The 21,726-nt window shown below is 46.3% G+C and overlaps 1 long non-coding RNA gene and 1 pseudogene across 1 annotated transcript; both read right to left on the bottom strand.

Moving 5' to 3' along the window:
• Positions 1-686: 686 nt before the first annotated feature.
• Positions 687-15,419, bottom strand: LOC144157850 (uncharacterized). Its single transcript, XR_013319890.1, has 3 exons — positions 15,360-15,419; positions 5,768-5,904; positions 687-734 (listed from the first exon to the last, which is right to left on the bottom strand). It is a non-coding gene; the product is annotated as an uncharacterized LOC144157850 (long non-coding RNA).
• Positions 8,065-11,514, bottom strand: LOC144158057 (uncharacterized; annotated as a pseudogene).
• Positions 15,420-21,726: the final 6,307 nt, after the last annotated feature.

Raw genomic sequence — 21,726 nt, forward strand, 5'->3', positions numbered from 1 at the left:
CTCAGATTCAGCAGATTCATTGCCCATGGAAGCGAAGGACGTGATAGTATTATCCACTCTGTATAAATTTTTATTCCCACCAATGGGTGGTGTTGAGAAGTTCGTAGTCCCGCATTTCTCATGTGTTATCCATGGTGACACCACTCCTGGGACCGTCGTCGGCGACTGTGATGTTGCAAGTTTAAAGCTTACGAGTCATTGGTTCGCTAAGTGTGTGCTACAAGAGCCTGCATTGAAGTGCTATGCCAATCGCAGTCAGTTTACTACTCAACAATTGTCGTGCTCAGATTTAAATTCATCCAAGCATTTGTTTAAGGTTGCAAGCGAACCACTTGGTGTAAAACAGAGTATTAAAAAAAAACTATCACCACTACCACTACGGAACAATGAAAATGAATACATATCCGCTTGTCTAACACTTTGTGATGAGTTATTACTTTGCTCGTCATCCACGATCGTGGATAAAATCACTCCTGAGCTCCTTTCTCCCTGATCTTCCAGCGGGTGAACAGGTGGCGTCCAAGCCTGGAATGCTTATGAGGAGGTCTGATTTTTAATGCCCATTTGTTTGAGTGCATGCTTTCTTTTTTATACTGGTAGACAGAGGATGAGACAGGTTAACTGTATTCTATTTAGCGTAGGTCCGTTTAGAAGTGCGCTGTTATAAATAAGAAAGATCTCACTTGCCCATGTAATTTGGATTGACGCCCTTCTTATAACTTGCTGCATGTCGCCTGAAAAAAATAGAAGGTTAGAGAGGTGTAAATGCTGCCCCACATGTGACGCATAACTATTTACTACTGCAACACGCTTCTGAAGCACTCCTCTTTTATTAAAATGTGTTCGACTCCCCAAACTGCAGCGTTTAGACATAATTGTATAACTTAAATGCGGGGTTCAGCTGCGGGGACGAAAGAAAAGAATTCTTGTTCAAGAATTTTTCGACAAGAAGTATATACAGACGAAACCTTTCTAAATTACAAAATTTGTTTGCATACTTCCTACTTGTCAACTATGTTCACCAAAAAATGTTAGGCATATTTGATGCAGAACGTAACGTCTAGAGGTGTTATTTTATTAGGCTGATGGGAGCTTGTTTTTCGGCGGTAGCGAAAACTGTTTACACGAATATTTTAAACAAAAGATACAATATTAAAGCCGTTCCACTCAATGTAAAAGCTGTCGGAAGTGCAGAGCAGTGATTCGCCATAATGGGCTGTGCCGCCGTTATCCGCTTACCGCTACCACCCTATGAATTCAAATTTCCCTCCTTCGCAGTGCTCGCGCGCCCCCTGCCTGAAACTGCGCCAGCGTGAGTTCTTGATTGAATTGGATTGGATTAGGTTGGATTGAATTAGCTTGGCTTGGATTGGGTCGTTTTTCGAGTGGATTGGATTGAATTTTGATTAGCTTTGGATTGGATGATAAGTAGTAGTAAGCATGTTAATCACATACCCATCAACATCGAACAAGTCACTGGCATTACGGAAAATTTGCGCCGGACCCTTCAATCATTCTATCTTTTTCCTGCCACCGCGGAAGAAGTATATCTGACAATTTCGCATCTTAAAAATAGCAGCCCAGGTTTAGATCACATTTCTATGAGCCATTTGGAAGCACCTGCTCGATTAGTTTCAGTTCCGGTATGTCATATAATAAACCTTATCTTCTCATCTGAGTCATTCCCCAAACAGTCGAAGCAATCCAAGATTATTCCCGTATTCAAAAAGGCGACAAAGAAGTTATCGCTAATTATAGGCCGATTTCTATTCTTTCTTCTCGTAGCAAAATAGTAGAAAATTTTTTTGCTCATAGATTAAACAGCTATTTAAACAAATTCGGCTTATTGAAACCTTGTCAATACGGATTTCGCGCAGGAGTCTCGAATAACGTGACACTGATTTCTTTATTAGCCTATAGATAATTCTGAGCTCGTTGGCTCTGTTTTCTTAGATTTTATGAAAGCCTTCAATACAATTAATCACATCTTATTCAGTAAGATCGAAGCGTACGGCATAACTGGTCCGTCACTAACATTCTTGAAAAATTATTTGTTTGATAGGAATTATGTCGTATATATAGAAGATATATTTTCTGAAACTTAAGTTAGTAACACAGGGGTGCCCCAAGGGTCAATTTTGGGCCCCTGTTCTTTCTGATTTATATAAATGACCTTCCTGACACCCTGCAGTCATCCCATTACGTCTTAAACGCGGATGACCCGACTATCTCAACATCGGACAAGATGGTGGCTCCATCCAAATTCTTCTAGCGCATCCTTACTCCGAGGTATCAAACGGCGAAGCTTAATTGCCGTTCGCAGGATTACGCATGCAAGACAGTCTGCACCAGAGCAAAGCTCATCCCTTCTCTGACGTGCCGGCTGTGTACGGTCTTTACTTCAACAAAGGGGTGGAGGCATAGGCAAAAGTGATAACTGGCTGCCATTCATTCTTGGCTGGCGTTATCGCAATCTGCAGTACTCGGAAACGCTATAGAAACACAGAGCAAAAGGGAGGAGCTATACGCCGGTCTTGGCTTTTAGCAAGCGTAATCATGCGAGCGGTAATTAAACTTCGCAGTTCAATATCTCGGAGTAGGGATGCGCTAGAAGAATTCTGCCAAATGAAATTGCGCAGAAACACGATTGCAAACATGCCTGGTTACTCTAGGCGCTAAAAATTTAATTATTCAACTTTAGTTAATGAAGTCACATATATCAATAACTACCTCCCAATTATGTGTTCTCCTGGGCGCATATAACATCACTGTAGAGGTGGTCTTCGCGTATATCTAAGTGTGTATTTATAAAAAAAAACCTGTCGACTTAGCTTTGATCACCCTGTAAAACATCGCTGGTTTGCTCACTGGGGTTTCGAAGTGATTTCAACGTCACCGATTTGTTTGCTTACTCGAATGACTTCAAGGCAAATCAGAAAGCACAATGTGTTGTCTAATTTTGCGATTTTTCAGCGTTTTGGCATCTTTCACGGCGACATTAACGGGAAGAGGGTTTTGTGAGTTTGGTCTGACTGTTATTGCAAACAAACTTCTTGCTTCCATGTACATTTTATACATAAATTTAAAGCTATATACGCCTGTGAAATTTTCTGAAACAGCTGGGCTGACTTCAGGATGCTGGCGCCCGGCTCTCGGAGCGGTCGGGGGTGGATCACACACCACTCGCAGTGGTATGTACTGTACATAGGTCAAAACTGTTAACAACAACACGCAAACGCGTAATTTTCTATACGTGCAGCAAAGCCTGCTGATAACCACTTGCATGACCAGCGAGATTAGGTGACAGCGCTGCGGCGGATTGGCATGCGAGAGCTATTATCGATGCTTCCGTGTTTTGGGGGCAAGGTTCGACGCCCAAAGACCCTCGCCGCGACCGCCGCCAAAGCCTGTATTAAACGTTATCTTACGCTGATAACTAGTGCAGTCATGTCATAGCATTTGGTATGGTTACAATATAACAAAGGGGAATGTGGGAACCACACCAAAGGCGAAAACGAGGCTGCGCTGGTTATCAGCGTCAGATGATGTTTAATGTATGCGTTTCCGGCGGTCATGGTGAGCGACTTTTGGTGTCGAATCTCTCCCCCACAATTAAGGCAGCATCGGCGAGTGCTCTCGCATGCCCAGCCGCCGCAGCGCCGTCACCTAATCTCGCTGGTCACGCCAGTGGCTATCAACCAGCTGCGCTGCACGTATAGAAAGCCACGCGTTCGAGCGTTGTTGTTAACAGTTTTGACCTCTGTACGTGCTCGTAGCTGACCCACGACGTCTGGTAGTTTCTCGGTGCCTATATGAATAACGTGGTTGTGCACCACGTTCCCTGGCGCATGATCCGAGATGGCGCCTTGGACGACCACCGCATCATCTCAGCCCTTCTGGGCTGAGATAATGCTGTGGTAGGGGTTGGAATGCGTTCTGGGTAAGGGTTGGAATGCGTTCTGGGTAAAGGTTGGAATGCATTCTGGGTAAGAGTTGGAATGCGTCGGGCCGGTGTCGTTCACATCCGATCGAAAAAGTAAAGCGCCTGAAATCCCCGTACTTTTGTTTGACTAGAGCAGTGGTATTTGATGACGCCGCCACGCTAGCGGCCACCTTGAGCGGAGGCCAGGTCGCTCACAACTCCACTCCCCGCGGTGTGTTCGTACTCAGAGCTAACCCACGGGTTTCTGATAGTTTACTGGTATATATATATATAGGTGTGGGGTGGGGCACTGCGTACCACAGTACACGAGACGATATCACGCAGTGGACGGCCGTCGATGCGGTGATGCGATCTGTCGACTAAGCGGGGTACTTGTTCCGGACAGCCGTCAAGGTGGTGGCGCCATTTATTGCCACAGCAGGGTACCTTCACCTGGAGTAACGGATATGAACAGCCATTGCGAGCTCCTTAAACACTCCACTTTAAAATCTGAATTTGTAATGTTTTGTGAAAGCGCTGCTATGGCATCAAAAAGTTGTCAATTTACAGCATAAGGCGGTTGCCGGCGATGTTTTACACGTTTACAATAGTTAACCCAACCACAGTGGTTACTACAGGCCAAATATGCAAAAGACTGTTGCACAAAAGACTACACTCTATGAAGTGAATGAACTATATCGCCTTTAGTGTTCTAATTGTGGCCACACCTCTTTGCGCTCTCTTTTTACCTTCCACTTAATTTACTCTTATCATCTTATTTTCCAAATTGTTCTCCTTCCCCACGTGCAGGATAGCCAACTAGGCTACAGCCTGGTTGACATTCCTGCCTTTCCTTTATCTTTATTCCTTCCTCCCTTCCACTGGTTCGTGCTTATGAAGATTGCTTGATCTGGTAAAGGTGCTGTTGTGAGAAGGGTTCGTAAACATCGTAAAAGTATCCACTGATATTGTGGCGGAGCGGTTACTAACAGCTACGTGATATGTCGTATGGTACCAAAATTCACCAAGTAACGTTGGATCGGGCAAATATATAGTATATCCTGTTAAGACCACGCGTGCATTAAAATGCAGTTTCTTTTACGTCGGTTTTGAATTTCGCGCCACTGCTGCAGCAAAGAATGCACGTGGGATAGTACCTCCCATAATGTGCTGATATCTGATCACAAATACAGCAAGCGGACCGCATAGGGAGCGGCGTTCTGCAGATTTAAAAATGGCGTCTTTCTCGATTTTGGCTTTCTACTCGAGGCAACCCCGTTAGTTGCAAGTTACGCAATACTTGTCACGTAATATTCTTAAAATATTGTGTTAACGTACTTATGAAGGGTATAGGAGTAATTTCCGCATGAATGTAACTTCGAATGACTATTTTTGTTTTCACAAGCTGTTGTCTTGAAGTGTGCAGTACAAAGCACGATCGGTATCGATGAAAGCCGCATACCAGAACTTGTGGACCAGGGATCTCCTCGAGGTGTCGAAACCCAGGATGTTCCCAGCGAACCAAGTTTCAGTACACGACATATAACATTTTTCTGTGCATTACAACCACGGGACACTGCTAAAAACAGTTCCACACCAAATAAGAGCGCATATCAGGAGCAGTAGTAGAATTCTGCTGTGCATAAGTTTTGTTGCATTCGTGTGTGTTGAGACCCAGTGTGCATTATAATGCACACACTGGTGTGGAATATATGCTTTCCCTACAGCTGCAATTTTTTCTCGTGCACTGAAGTACGTGTACACATTCAAAAATGTGCTTTTATTTCTCCTGTGGGGCCACTAATTAAAGCAGGTCTGAGGAGGATAGAGCAAGTTATTACTTACCCTGTCAAAAGAACGACGATGTCTGCTCTACTCAACAAAGGGTCAATTCTAACGTAATTAGCCAACTTGCTGAGAGTTTTGTCGATATCAAGCATTTCACCATTTAACACCACCACTTCATTTTCGTAGTCTTTCCCCTGATGAGGTGTAAAATATTGGTGCGTAAAAGGTGTGTGAGAAACCTGTTTACATTGCAGTAGAGCACAGTGGCCTGAATGGTTTCGACGGAGGTAGTGGAAAACCGATAAAACAATTAAGAAAATGGAGTCTTGCGCCCCGCGAGAATGGTCTTCAGCTGTCTGTGTAATGGTTTCTCTTTCTTCCAGGCCAAACGTCTGTAGCAACTGCCAAATGAAACTTCAAAATGCTAGATTGTTATGTACTTTCAAACTTTGCAAGAGGTTCTCGCTGTAAATTCTGTCAATAAAGTTTTCATAATTTATTTCCCCAGTGTACTGTAAAAAGGGCGATACAGGTAAACGGCTAGCACACATGACTTTTGTATTGCTGTTTTCGTAAAAGGAGGATTTATTGTAGTATGCAGACGCTGACAAAAACAAAACGCTACCAATATATATCTACCTGTCTGTAGATATATCAAAAAAAAAGATCTGAACACACACATACACGTGCGCTCACGCACGGACACCCACACACACACACCCATATATATATATATATATATATATATATATATATATATATATATATATATATATATATATATATATATATGTATATATATATATATATATATATATTAATATATTGAAAGGGGGTTTATTGGTAGCGAAGCGCAGTCACAGAAACGGGCAGTCCAGGCTATGTCGGGCATACTAGTCTTCTGCTTCTTCTGTCTCGCGGCCGCTACTGGCGATGATTCGTGAACCAGCCATACGGGCGGGTTGGCCAGTGGTTGCACCAATTTCTCATTACAATTACCCCCCCGGAGAAGAGAGGGCCATCCTGGCTGTTGCGTCATGGCGCCGAAGAAACGATTGGTTCGTGGTAAGGCTTCAAACGCTGCACGTGCACGGTTTCACGACCACGCCTTCGGAGGTCCGCAGAAGGGGTTGTAGGCTCTACAACGTAGTTGACTGGGGAAACCCGTTCAATGACGCGGTAAGGCCCGTGATATTTCGACAGTAGCTTGCTGGATAGTCCCGGTGTAGTAGAGGGCACCCAAAGCCACACCAGGGAGCCAGGTAAATAGGTGGGGTCTGCAGCAACGTCATCATGACGATATTTTTGCCTCCACTGTTCTTCGGCAGTGAAACGTCGCGCCAGTTGTCGGCAGTCTTCCGCGCGTTTCGTGGCATCACAAAGGGGCGTACCCTCTGAAGGATCGGGTCGGTAGGGTAGGATGGTGTCCAGAGTGCACGAGGGCTCACGTCCGTAGAGCAGAAAATAGGGAGAGAAACCCGTTGTAGCTTGGGTGGCGGTATTATATGCGTAGGTGACATAGGGTAGTACGAGGTCCCAGTTCTGGTGATCGTCGGCGACGTACTTGGCGAGCATATCCCCTAGTGTGCGATTGAAGCGTTCTGTCAAGCCGTTTGTTTGTGGGTGATAGGCAGTAGTAGTGCGATGCACGACGCGGCATGCCTTGAGCAGTGCTTCAACAACTTGGGACAAGAACACGCGTCCGCGATCACTAAGGAGCTCGCGAGGCGCTCCATGTCGCAAAATGAAGTGACTGAGAATAAAAGAAGCGACGTCTCCTGCTGCAGCCGTTGGCAATGCAGCAGTCTCGGCATAGCCCGTCAGGTGGTCGATACCGACAATAATCCACCGGTTACCAGCGGGCGTACAGGGCAGAGGTCCATAGAGGTCAATGCCAACACGGTCGAAGGGTTTTGCTGGACATGGTAACGGTTGTAAGGGACCGACTGAAGTAGCGGGAGGAGACTTGCGGCGCTGGCACGTGGCACATGACTGGACGTACTTCATAACGAAGTTGTACATGCCACGCCAGTAATAGCGCAAACGAACCCGATGGTACGTCTTCAAGACACCCGCGTGAGCGCAGGTTGGGTCGGCGTGAAGGGAAGCACAAATGTCGGCACGGCGATGGCGCGGGATAACAAGAAGCCATTTGCGTCCTTCATCGAGGTAGTTACGGCGGTAAAGAAGGCCGTCGCGCAGTGCGAAGTGGGAAGCTTGTCTGCGAAGGGCACGGGATCCTTGGTGTGGGAACGGTCCAGAGAGGACGGAAATAATGGAAGAGATCCATGGATCCTTGCGTTGCTCAGTGCATAAATCTTCCAAGGAGAGAGCAGAAAGAATGCTGTCCTCAGTCAAAACACAGGCAACCTCAGGAGGAAGCGGCGATCGAGACAGAGCGTGAGCGTCTTGATGTTTACGGCCCGACCGATAAATGACGCGTATGTCGAACTCTTGAAGCCGAAGAGCCCATCGCCCGAGGCGCCCGCATGGATCTTTTAAGGAGGACAGCCAGCAGTGCGCATGGTCGTCCGTGACGACGTCGAAAGGTCGGCCGTACAAATAGGGTCGAAACTTTCCCAGCGCCCATTCAATGGCAAGACATTCCTTTTCCGTCACGGAGTAGTTGAATTCCGCCTTTGTCAACGTGCGACTCGCATATGCGACAACGTACTCACTAAACCCAGGTTTCCGTTGTGCCAGCACTGCGCCGAGGCCAACTCCACTGGCGTCAGTGTGGATCTCCGTGGGAGCGCCCGGATCGAAGTGCCGAAGGATAGGCGGTGAAGTGGGGAGGCGCCGCAAGGTCGTAAATGCGTCATCGCACGCTGGCGACCAGGCCGATAGATCACCGACGCCGTCAGCGAGAAGCCGTGTAAGCGGGGATATGATCGACGCGAAGTTCCGTACGAAGCGGCGGAAATAAGAGCAGAGGCCGACGAAACTCCGTAAAGCCTTCATAGTTGTCGGCTTCGGGAATTCGGCCACAGCACGCAACTTGCTCTTGTCCGGGAGTATTCCATCCTTAGACAGGACGTGACCCAAAATGGTGAGCTGACGCGCAGCAAAGTGGCACTTTTTAAGGTTGAGTTGTAGCTGGGCGTTGGTGATACAGGTAAGTACTTGCTGGAGACGTGCAAGGTGCGTTCCAAAGTCAGGGGAAAACACAACGATATCGTCTAGATAGCACAGGCACGTCTTCCACTTCAAACCTCGTAGCACACCGTCCATCATTCGCTCGAAGGTGGCAGGGGCATTACAGAGCCCGAACGGCATGACCTTGAATTCAAAGAGGCCATCCGGGGTTACAAAGGCCGTTTTCGGGCGATCAGCATCCGCTACAGGCACCTGCCAGTACCCAGAGCGTAAGCCCAGGGACGAAAAAAATTCAGCTCCTTGTAAGCAATCGAGGGCATCATCAATGCGTGGTAGAGGATAGACGTCCTTGCGCGTAATGCCGTTTAGGCGCCGATAGTCCACACGAAATGTAATCGAGCCGTCCTTCTTCTTTACGAGAACAACGGGGGAGGCCCATGGGCTGTTCGATGGGCGAATGATGTCCCGTTGGAGCATGTCTCGTACTTGCTCATCGATCACTTGACGCTCGCTAGGAGACACCCTATACGGTCGTTGCCGCAGCGGCGCATGCGATCCAGTGTCGATGGAATGGGTGACGATAGAGGTACGGCCAAGCGAGGGTTGTGCGCAGTCGAACGACGAACGGAAACGGCACAGGAGTTCCAGAAGTTGACATTTCTGCGCGGGCTCGAGAGCGCGATCGATTGAAGCATGAAACACGTCGTTGGAAAGCTGTGTCGTCGTCGAAGGGGTAAGAGCGGAAATGTCATGATCAGGCGTATTGTCTGGGACGTCAACGACCCGACAGGAATCCACGAGCTCGACAGTGCCAAGGCATTCTCCCCGTAGCAAGGAGCACGGGCTTGCGGACGGGTTGGTAACAATCATGCCAGTTTCGCCAGAATGAATTTTCAGCACAGCGAAAGGCAGCGGTATGCACCTGCGGCGGAGGAAGACCTCGGATGGCGTGAAAATGGCAGTTGCATCCCCAAAAGAAGTACAACATAGCGGCACTACAACGGCGGACTGGGGAGGAATGGTCGTGTCTGCGGCTGCGACCAGTTTAGCGGCGGATGACGCAGAATTATCGACATAGGCGTCGTCTGGTAGGAGAGAAAATTAAACTTCGGCACGCGCACAGTCAATAAGGGCGTTGTGCCGAGACAAAAAGTCCCATCCCAGAATGACGTCATGAGAGCAGTTGGGAAGCACGATGAATTCAATGACGTACACTACGCCCTGGACGGAAACGCGAGCCGTACATGCAGCCAAGGCATGAACGGGTTGGGAGTCGGCGGTTCGTAAGGATAGTCCAGAGAGAGGCGTCATAACTTTACGAATTTTGCGGCAGAGATCGGCTCGAATCATGGAAACTGCTGCTCCGGTATCGACCAGCGCAGCAGTCGCGACACCTTCGACTAACACATCAATAACATTTGCGGGAGACAGTGGAGGGCTTGGACTTTTTGACGGCAACGCAGTTCTTGCCTCCGGAACTGCGGCTGTCAGTTTTCCTCTGTGGCAGGAGTGGAACGACGACGCATCGGCGAAAGCGAGCGGCGGCGCGGGGACTGAGAACGACGGTCGGCGAAAGGCTGGCGGTCAGAAGCCGAGGGCGCGTACGAGTCCGAAGCGGTTTGGGGCAGCGTCGGGGGGGAACCGTATGTGGGTCCGTAATATGGATAGCGGCATTCCGGTGGAGGACCGTTGGCAGGCAGTACGTGGCTGCGACAGTAACGTGCGACATGTCCTGGGTAGTGACACGAAAAGCAAATCGGCCGATTGTCCGGAGTACGCCAGGGATTCATGGATTGAGTTGGAACCCGCGCCTGAGGAAGAGGTCTTGGTGGAGCCGGGAGTCGGAACGGCGTTCTCGTCTGCGCAAGCCGTCCCGCGACGTCGGCGAAAGTAATCGGAGCAGCCACGGGAGTCTGCTGGCTAAAAGAAGGCAGCACTTCCGCCACCTGTTCTTGAACTACATGCCGAAGAGTAGACTGAGGAACAGGGCCCAGCTCCGGAGTAGTATTTGAAGCGGCATGGCAAAGTTGTCGAGCAACCTCTTCGCGGACAATCTCTTTTATACGGACCAACACAGATGGATCGTCGAGGTCAACGGCTAAACTCGCAAGCGGCTCATTTTGGGCGAGGGGACGCCGAGTGAAGGTCCTTTGCTTGCGCAGCTCGTCATAACTTTGGCAGAGACTGATGACGTCGCTAACGGTCCGGGGATCCTTGGAAAGCAGCATCTGAAATGCGTCGTCGTCGATACCTTTAAGGATATGTTTTACCTTCTCAGTTTCCAACATGCTGGGGTCCACGCGCTTGCAAAGGTCTACTACATCTTCTATGTAGCTCGTGAAGTCTTCTCCAGTTTTCTGAGCCCGTACTCGTAAACGCTGTTCTGCTTGAAGCTTGCACACTGCGGGTCGCCCGAAAGCTTTCATAAACCTTTCCTTGAACTCGGCCCAGGTACTCATCTCTCAACGATGGTTATTGAACCAAAGTTCGGCGAGATGCGTAAAAGAGAAGCCCACGTTGTTTAATTTCATGGCGTCATCCCACTTGTTGTGCTTGCTGATGCGCTCAAAGGTAGAAAGCCAGTCTTCCACGTCACGATCGTCTAGCCCGCTGAACGAAGCGGGGTCCCGCGGGCGTATGGTTCCAGGGCAGACAATCAGTGGCACCTGGCCCGCCGGAGTAGGCTGATGGACTGGTTCGTGGGACATTGTGGGGGGCAGTCGCCGGTTGCGAAGCTCCAGGTTTTACGATGGACCCGCACACTCCAAAAATTGAAAGGGGGTTTCTTGGTAGCGAAGCGCAGTCACAGAAACGGGCAGTCCAGGCTATGTCGGGCAGACTAGTCTTCTGCTTCTTCTGTCTCGCGGCCGCTGCTGGCGATGATTCGTGAACCAGCCATACGGGCGGGTTGGCCAGTGGTTGCACCAATTTGTCATTACAATATATATATATATATATATATATATACATGGGGGGTGGGCCAGCAGTCAAAAACGCCAGGGAAGCAAAGAGGACAAGGTGGTTCGTCATTTCCTCTTTTTGAAAAAGATATATAGTTATGGCAATATTTGAAATACCAAAATAAATGGGTAGAAAGCATGCCAGCCAGGTAGGAGCCGAACCAACGACCTCCAGAATACCTGTCTCGGGCCATGACCACCGCGCTACCGGCGGGGCTGTGCTCCCCTGCAATTGCTTGAATATTTATGTTACGGTAATTGTTTCCCCCACTTGGGGGTGATAGCCGGTGCCACTCCGAAAACTCGGGGTGAAAGGGACCTGCTTTTTAACCCCCAGGTCATGACTTGAGCGTCTACGTCGTTTCGGGAGTGGTGGACCGCAGCTCAACCCTCTTCACCTATGGCACCAAGACTGCTAGAACCGATGTCCTCGCTATGCATGTAGCGAGCAGAATGGGAAATGAGGGGCTCGTTGAATGAAGACAGAAATAGGGGTTGGCAGTCAAGAACGCCAAGGAAAGAAGGGGAAAAACGGTTGGTCCTTTACTCCCCTTGATAAAGATATAGTTTTTGATACGTTTAAAATATAGAAAAATATATGGGTATTGACGTCCCGTCGCCTGTTACAAGCGGACGCAATCATTGTATGCTTCCTATTGCTAACAACCAGCTTATCATGTCTCGCATTTCCCTTTACGTCACGATTTTGCCAACCCTTTCCGCTTCGAAACAGCGTCACTCCATGTTTAGTATGCATCTAATGTTGCTCCTTTCCGTAGAAGCTTATGCTACCGTAATCTTTCGCGGGAAACAGATTCTGCGTGATTGGAATTATTCACAGGCGCCTTGTCACCAACACGTGGTGCTGATGCGTGTTTTGTGGTGTTCCTTCACAGTTCTTAACGTAACGTTTTACTCTTTCCACTTTGCCCTGACGAGTTTTGAGCGACGCCAGGCACGGATTGAGCTCCAGCCCAAATAACTCCGCCCTTAAAAGCATTAAGCATTTTTGAGGCAAACCATGGATATATAATGGACAAGCAACGGCGGCACTGGAGCAGAACAGGTCTACGGGGACCCCCAGAAACTTTGGTTCAAAAGCCTTTACGCTTTAGCCTTCAAAGCATCAAGCAGCCTTAAGTCATGACAGAGAGAGAGAGAGAGAGAGAGAGAGAGAGAGAGAGAGAGAGAGAGAGAGAGAGAGAGAGAGAGAGAGAGGTTAACTTCACTTGAAATTCTCATCACAGTGCCGATGCAACCCCTCCCCAGGTGGCTGCCAGAAGCCCGTGGCCCCAGCGGTATCCTTATCCAGCTGCCCAATCATTTTTTTACGTCTGGGGCATTCAAAATGGCTGATGTTGTTATAGCAGGCATAGTCGGGTAAGGTTGATGCGCAGCCTGACACAAAAGTTGTAATAGGTATATCTTTTATTAATGCCAAACGCTGTGTTCCTACTGAGGCAAAAAATCGGCCGTTCTTTAAGACACTATGGTTGACATTCACTCGGCGCTTGTCGTAACACAGATTCAAATAAAAGATGGCCAAAGGCAATAAAAATTGAGCCATTACACTCAAAGTGAGAGCTATCGGAAGTGCGGACCGGTGATTCGCCAGTGTTTCTGTTCTGTTATTCTTATGATTACCTTGTGTTTATGCGGTTTTTTTATTGCAATTTCCGCGCACTTAGTACCGGCAGCCGAAATGGTTTAAACTCCCTGGCGTCGCTGTCTTTCGGAAGCAAGCGCCCGCTGTCGCTCGATTTCAGCCAACTGTTGGTGGCCCATGGCGGGAAAGATCGGCGGTTTGCAGTTTGCATTTTAGGCCTATCATACCAACGCCTCCCATATATGACAGTGCCTGATACAGGAAACGTTCCTTCTACTATCTGGGCCAAAGGGGTTGTGGCGCGCTCTCGTGACTAGTTTCAGTATCAGTCTGACGTTGATACCGAAAGTAGTCCAGAGAGTGCGTCACAATGCCGGGAGGTTCTATAAGAAGACACAGCTGGATTGATTTTTCATACACCGGGGTAATGAATGCATTATTTCATGGTGTTTTCCTTCTTTGTGATATTCTGTACTTTTTGGCGGCCTAGAAATGGAAGCGTACCTATCAAAGGCGCAGCGCAAAGATTGTCCCAATACGTTGCATATGAATAACGTGTGCCTCTGTGCCACAGAGGGGTAGGCTTAACTTCGTAACGTGCGGAAACCAGGCTCGATCTCGACTAGTGGAAGCAGTTTTCTTTTAGAAGACTTTCTTTCGGTGCGTGACGCCGTGGCCCTGGACAGGCTACGACGACAAGCCAAGCCCTTTATCTGCTCCGCAATTAAAAAAAACACAAAACAAGTTTCTGAGCGCATTGCTGCTATACGAGATTGCTGCTCTACGAACAAACAGGGTGCGGGGTTTCTTTGCGCGTGAGGGGAAGCCGTCTCGTGTTTGTCGGAGATGTCTTAATGCCTCTTGCCAGCTCGAAAGGGGCCATGCAGGCAAAACACTTTCTGTTCATTCCAAAAGGCTGTCTCGTTAGAATAATACGAACACCACTTTCAACGTAAAATTCGCTCAAATAAACTGTACAATTAGGAAAAAGAAAATGGCTATGGGACTCACTGGCTTATTTCTCGCACTAGAACATATGACGTCTTACGCAAAGCCATGCGATTGGCTTAGGGCGACAAAAGCAAACGCAAGCTGTTAGGCAGGGCTTATACGTTTGCCCAACGAGCTATATTCGCTTCAGTGTGATGTACGTTCATTTTGTAACTAAGGGAACGGTGGGGGAAACAATGGAAGTTACGGAAGTTCACGTAAACATTCAAGCACCAGTGCGTACTGCTGTTTGTAGTGAACGGGAGTGCGGCGCTTTGGGATGTTCTGAACGGGAACATCCCAAACAGCTGAACGGGAGTGCGGCGCTTTGGGATGTTCTCTAACGACACTGGCCGATTGGCGCAAGCGGCATTATCTGAGGTGACCCTATTGGCGAACATACCCTACGGTTTACGAAATGATTACCACCTACCGTAACAAAAACAAGCCAGGTGCAATACTGTCAAAAACAAATCAAAGGTGAACAGCGGTGCGGAACCGTATGGTGGCGCAATCTACGAGGGGTGACGGTAAATGAAACTCCGTAGTCCGCTGCAGACTGAACGGGGCACTGGAAGTTCGCTTGAAGATCCGTTTTTGTGACGTCATGACAGGCGTCATGAAACGCACGATTGACTAAGCTCAGTCGTAAAGCCTACCACGCAAGCGCACCAGCAAAGCGGAAGGGAAGTTGTTTCAGGGTGCCAGCAGATCCGTAATGCATCCGAATTCAAGCCCTGTAAGCAGACTTAATTGCACCTAAAGGCTGTCTATGATGGGAACCGTGGGTGGCCTTGCACGTTCTCTGACCTTTAGAGCTAAAGAATTTTGGTTAAAGGGGTACGCAAATCTTCACATCTTCTCCTTCAAGCCCAGCGTTAGGTAGCGTATAATAACACGACTGTCCGACAATTTCCTTGTAGAGCTATTAGAAAGAATAGGAGCAACTATAACGTGGGAAATGTCAAAATTTCAGTTTTTAGCTGTATACACTCACCAATGATCGGATTCCAACCACACGAACACTCATTTTAGCAAACCTCATCGTTCGAATTTTCAATTTCACCTGTACAAAAAGAGGATAGTCGACAATCATTTGCAAGGCAACTTTCACGGCAACGTTTTTAGAGTTGCAGCCAAGCGACACCCCTGATTACAAAATGCAGTTCAAATGAACATTTACACACTGGAATTATTCATTTTCACTTAGTATTTGTAAAGGAAAGTTTGTAATAATTCTTTCTAATAGCTCTTAGTGTTTGTGTGATTTATACACGAAGATATCACCAATGTACAAGGAAATAGGTTCTACGCTTTTTTATTGCTTCATTAGGCATGAAACACTAACTTATAAATATTTTAAAACTACAAAACAAACATTTCTCTGATTTGGTGCCCTATTTTACTTCAAGATTGAGGTTGAGGGATATAGGTCTTTGTTTCACCAAGCACACTCTGTTTTATTGTGAAGCAATTACGGTGCTAGCGTGGTATTTTCTTATTTTGTATAGGTTTCACCTGGGAGATCTCGCAAGCGCTACTCCTCAGAAGCCTCCTGTCTCGCTTTGACACTTCGGCACTTGCATCAAACATAGCTTTACCACCAATTACCTTACTATAATCTTGCACTTGATTGATGAAAACAGGCAGCCAAGACAAATTTGTGTCACCGGAGCGACTGCTGCGAAAAAGCCTTATATAAGACCTTGACTCTGTATAATGCTTATGAATTTCTAACGGTAAAATATATTGCATGAATTTGAAGCCCGGTATTCGCCAGGACCACATGCATTCGCTTGTCTGTTCTTCCTTGTTAATAGGTTTTTGGGTAGGATGCACTGACTAGTGCCAGAAAACTACCTCTTACTCGTGACACGCACACATTTGCTTCGAATTGAAGTGACCTAATCTATTGCCGCAAATGATCATGCGATGTGATGTCGGCATGTTTTTCGGCTGTTTGGTCTCAGTTCTTTTTTTTTTTGTGGACATCAGAGGCTCTTTACGATATTGCTTTCGTGAAGTTTTATTTTACACGTAAACATAAGCATTGTAGGGACCTGTGATCCATCAGCTTTTATAGATGTAGTCATGATGAGAAAAAAGAGCTTTTATTACTTAAATTTAGCTTTTTATGGTTAGCACAATGACAAAGCTATTAGTTATGTTCAAAGAAATAATACATCGCCAAATTGGAATTATGGTGTAATCTTTCCTGCTGGCTCTAAACTTAGCGGCCGCAAAGGAACATGTGGTACAGTTCTCCGCTTTACATGCGAGGAAAGTTGTGAGCATCTTGTGCATCAAGAGCGGTTTCTGCGTTGCCATGCTAAAATTATGACTTGCCATGTGTGGCCTCTGGAATACACGTAACACATGGCCAGTGAAGTTAGGTAGTGGGCCGAATTTCACCCAGTGAAGCGGCATAAAGCTTGTGAGGGGTGCGTTCTACCCTTCTGCTATGAAAGCGTAATGCCCCGGCTACTCTGGGGCCCGAGTGTCATTTGAACCAAATGCCATTTTAGTCAAATGCGGTGCTTCGAATGCCATTCAGAATCCGCCGTGGTACACTACAATTTCAATGAAATTTGAAAGTTTTAACTATTGCTCGCCGTGCTTTAGTTACGCTGTTGTCGCCCCGTTCCATTTTCGTACAATAATACAACAATCAAATTCGGGAGCAGTGTAAGGCAGTAAAATGATATCAAATTAGAAGACATCAGTTTTGACTCTTATGTGGCGGCTATTTGCGTAGTTCTATTTTTTGCAACTGACCCACAGGTTTTGAGAGTATGAAAATTAAATAAGTTGATTTCATATTTTGAGTAAATGAACAGTTAAATAATTTCCACTAACAAAAATAGTTTGTTTGTTTTACGTACGGAAGTATTATATTTTTTATTGCCGATCGAAAACACTGCGTGCGAAAGTGCTAGAAATGGCATTAGATAGTCCAAATGTATCTCTCGGTGCTCATTTCGCTCGAATGTAATTTGAGCCCAATGACGTTTCAGAACCTAATGTAGCCGCACAACTTGGCATTTGAGTCAAAGGACATTTGGTTCAAATGACATTCGGACGGTAGTGTAGCAGGGATGTAACATATTTCGAAATTTATCGGCTCATGGCAACCATTCGTCGTCAAACAATGAAAAGGCGCACTAAGTTAGCGGCTAACTTGGTAGTTGCAAAAGATTCAACACTCACAACATTCATGAGTGTGGCGACGTACACGGCCATACGTCTTTCGTAGTTGTATTCAGCATGCAAAACTGCGTCCACGATGCAGTGAACTTCTATTTCAAACTGCAAGTCACGTGCCAGCGTACTTTTCTGGGCAGCGTTTGAAGAAGCACCTGAATGCAGTGTGCGAGAAATATTGACAACGCCAATGCGTGAGATCCCGCATACGGGTTTCAACACGAGAAAAAAAAGTGAAATTTTTGACAATTGCATTTGAAATAATGGAATGAAGCACGTAGCGAATATTCTTATCGGGGACAAGCACTGTTTCGCACTTATTTAAGATGATTTGGTGAGCTTCTTTTGTAACACCAGCACCATGTTAAGACAAAAATGCTCTGAGATTTACAGGCGCCCCGTTCGCTTTTTAGAGCCGCCTTTGTGAACTGCCAAACATAGAGCCACGGAAACAAAATAACGTCAACATATGTTTTCTTAAATAAACCACTCACACAAATTTATCCTACAGCAACTCTCTATACTGCTGTTATGAACCAAAGGCCGAAATAATTTCACTCGTATTCGTGGCGAAGCACCCTAGGAGCTCGGGCTGTAGGTGTCTCCTGTCGTCGTTGTCTTCGTCTCATGCCATCGTCGATGTAGTCACGGTACTGAAACACCGGGACACTCGTTTACGTTTCGCGCTAGAATGTAACGTTTGCTGAAAGAACGCACCTGTACGCTTCTTTTCAAATGCCTCGCGCTAGAACGCTTCATCTCCGTGGGCTGCCCGCAATGGTTTATCTCCGTTGGGAAAAGGCCAAGGTGCCAAAAATACACTCATACACTGCCTGCTTCACCCTCCCCAGGTATCACGTTAACAAAGATGGCTCGGGATTTTTTTTAAAGAACAAAGTGTTGTTAAGCATAGCTTGTGACATGTTTGGTGCTAACAATGAGTATGTGAACAAAATATTCCAAATTTGTATAAAACCACATTTATCGTTAATGAAAACTGGAAACGGCCCAGGCAAGATGTCTTGCGTGAATTTTTTAAGCATCAAAATAAAGGACGTATAAGCAGCCTTCATGATATGTGAAAGTTACAGTTGTCTGGTGGCGTAGAATTTCCGTTATTGTGTGCACCGTCATGTTGCACCAGCGATGACACCGTTGGGGACGTTATTCACTTTGAACATGGTACTGCTTGCACGCCCCACAATCGCAATACTTTAACAGTTTCTCTTCACGTAGGCCATTTGCAGCCCATCACAGAAGCTTAAGATGCTTCGCTTCTAACTGCCGGCTCCGCTGGGTGATTCATGCAATGGACAGTTTTAGCATACCGTTACGGTGTTAACTCTACCGTCTAGCGTGTTTGTGGGAGTCCGCTGCGCATACGCGACGTGATACCAGGAATGATGACTTACCGGCGCAGCCTTTACCAGCGCCACCATGCTTCCCGAGCAGACGAAGTCTACCCGCTTGTCTAGATTACAGCCAACACTGTGCGCTGGGCGCTTGATCCTGGGTATAGCCCACAAAGGTAATCTTGGTTTACCTTCATCACATTTTTCTTGTTAAATAATGCCCGTGAGTACCACAAACCACCTGTTTTTCTGGATGGGCAAGCAAAATGGCCGCCCTTACTCATGCTAAGTCTCGCCCGCCTTAAATAGTTCAGATAAGTTTCCGAGCTAGCAAAGAGCTTTTGCGCCTACGAAATTTTTCTGGGTAAGGTAGGGCAGGGTATTGAGTAATTATTTTAACATAGCTTACCCATTTCTTGTCGAAACATTTAGCGCAGGTGTAAATCCTAGTTTATCTTGATTCCGATTGTACTCAGTTGATGGCGCGACCGATATGTTTTCTATTTTAAAGCTCTACAGGTGATGGCTACAATATTTTCAAAAGAAATAGTGCTATTGGGAACACATCGCACGCAAACGGAAACATTCAAGTTACTTTAAAAGAAGGAAAATAGGTGGGAGCAACAAAATTATGCGTAATTTGTTTGCATATTAATGCATCATATGTCACTACGTGCACCATGACGGCTGTTAAAGGGTCCATGAAGGCAAAATACAACTTTCACTTTAAAGAGGTAGGCTTCAGTACCTCACTCAGCTGTATTCCAGCCACGAAATACGTTTTTAACAGATAAAAACGCAAGAAATACTGAACAACTTTCAATTTCCGCGCCACAGTGACGTGTCATTGGCGCGAGTGACGTCATATGGGCCAGCACTAAAAACATAATTTTCAGTGGGTTAGGTGCACGTTAGCCTTCAAGTGATTCGATCAAACGGAACTAGCGGCCCCACTACAATCGTCCAAGCATGTGTCTTAGCGATGGTTTAGTTCGGCCGCCGTCAATCGCCCAAAACAAGATTCTGTGACGTCACAGAAAAGTTGCCGAAAACTGGCTAGCGAGTCGCCACTCCTCCACGCGTTTTCTTTAATATCTCCGTTACTTTTTCAAAGTTTGCGATGAAATCAGTATCATTTTTATCAGGACACAGCAGTCTTTCTAATGAACCAAACTTGTATTTTGTCTTCATGGCCCCTTTAAGACAGAAAACGCAAACCGCAAACGGTGTGCCAAAACGTGTTCTATTGTTTTTAGCGGTAAACGCAAACCCCGGCTTCCGGTAACACGGTAAACAGTAACGCAAACATTGTAACGGTATGCTAAAACTGTTCAATATATATTTAGTTGGAATAATATTCAGAAAAATTAAACGTGCTCAGTTTTACAAGATAGTCACACAGACGTGACATGGTACATGCAAAGAGAGAATAAAACACGACTTACTGCGCTCCTCCGCTCGGATTCTTTGAGTGGAAACAGTGGCGTTGCGGGGGTGCCTTCTTTGGCGCCTGCGGGAATGTCTTCTCCTGAGGCTTTCAAATAATTGAGCTGAAAGTGGGTTACCTTGTAAACAGCTGAATAGTTATGAAAGACCTCTTCACGCGAAGAACAAGTATCGAGGTTTTCCTATAGGTTAATCTAGAGAAAGCGGAGCAGCTCACTACACCACCACGTCGTTTTACTCCTCTAAATAAGCCGAACGACATTTGGCTGTGTGCAGAAAAGGTATTGCACAGAGGCCTAATTATTTTAAGGTCACACCATCTTTTTCTGAGACAGCCCGCTGTTTCTTTTGTTGCTTGCTGACGCCATTTCCTGCATTGATGCTTAGACTACAGAAAATTAATTTATGAAATATAAAAGAGGTTGCAGCCAACGTAAAGAAACCACGTGGTTTTTAATTCTTGTGAAAAATAAATCTTGCCTGTGACAAAATTCACCCAGGCACCCACGTGAAACAGGCTAAAAAATAAGAGCACATCTTCACATAGGACTACGATGGAAAAGTGTTACTTTTTTGACAAAACCATGGAACAAAGAGTTCAGCAGAAACATTTTATATTTAGCTCCGCGTAATGCTGTTCAAATTAGCTATGTTTTATCAAATGTCAACGTTTAGGAAATGTTACGAGGGCCTTAAATAAATTAAACGTACCCTCATGTGTTTTAGTTCGTACTAGGTCCATCAAAAGGATCGCTCGCGCGTTCCACAAACGTATTCGTTTCGTTGTGGGGACGAAATTCTGTACTCAGTTCCCTATTTTTGCCGAGTTTACCTGGTTTTACCGTGTTTGGTTCAAAACCTTTTAGATTCTAGGCTTTCTTGATATCACTCATTTGCGCCGATCAAGCAGCATAAAATTTTACCCAAAACTGTTCAGTATAAGAAAAGCAACAGAAATGGCGAATTTTAATCTTCTTCTTGTATCCTTGTACAAAAGTTTTGGGAGATAATTTTTTCGTCCACTTCCCACTGACATTGCGAATTATTGGGACCGGTGTTGAGTGTCCTCGTCGAAGACGCTTTCTGGCTGTTGACCTCACAAAGCGACGCGTCACCAAAAATATTGTGGCGAATACACATGACCGCTGTATAATTGGCATTTGGTTGCAAATACTATCCATACGAATGCCGAAAAGCAAGTTTAATGATTTTCGCATCAACACTGTGTAAGTGCGAGCACATTTTTGAAAATACATTCCTAACAAAGTGATAGTAACTAAGATGCGATGTCAACACCCAGCCTAAAGCACTGGAACACATTTGCGATTTAGGGAGCAGATTTATCGTTGGCATTGGATTTTGACA

This window comes from Haemaphysalis longicornis, unplaced genomic scaffold, assembly GCF_048455015.1.
Source record: "Haemaphysalis longicornis isolate Haplotype H1 unplaced genomic scaffold, Haemaphysalis longicornis Haplotype H1 scaffold_10, whole genome shotgun sequence".
In the NCBI taxonomy this organism is placed as follows: Eukaryota; Metazoa; Arthropoda; class Arachnida; order Ixodida; family Ixodidae; genus Haemaphysalis; species Haemaphysalis longicornis.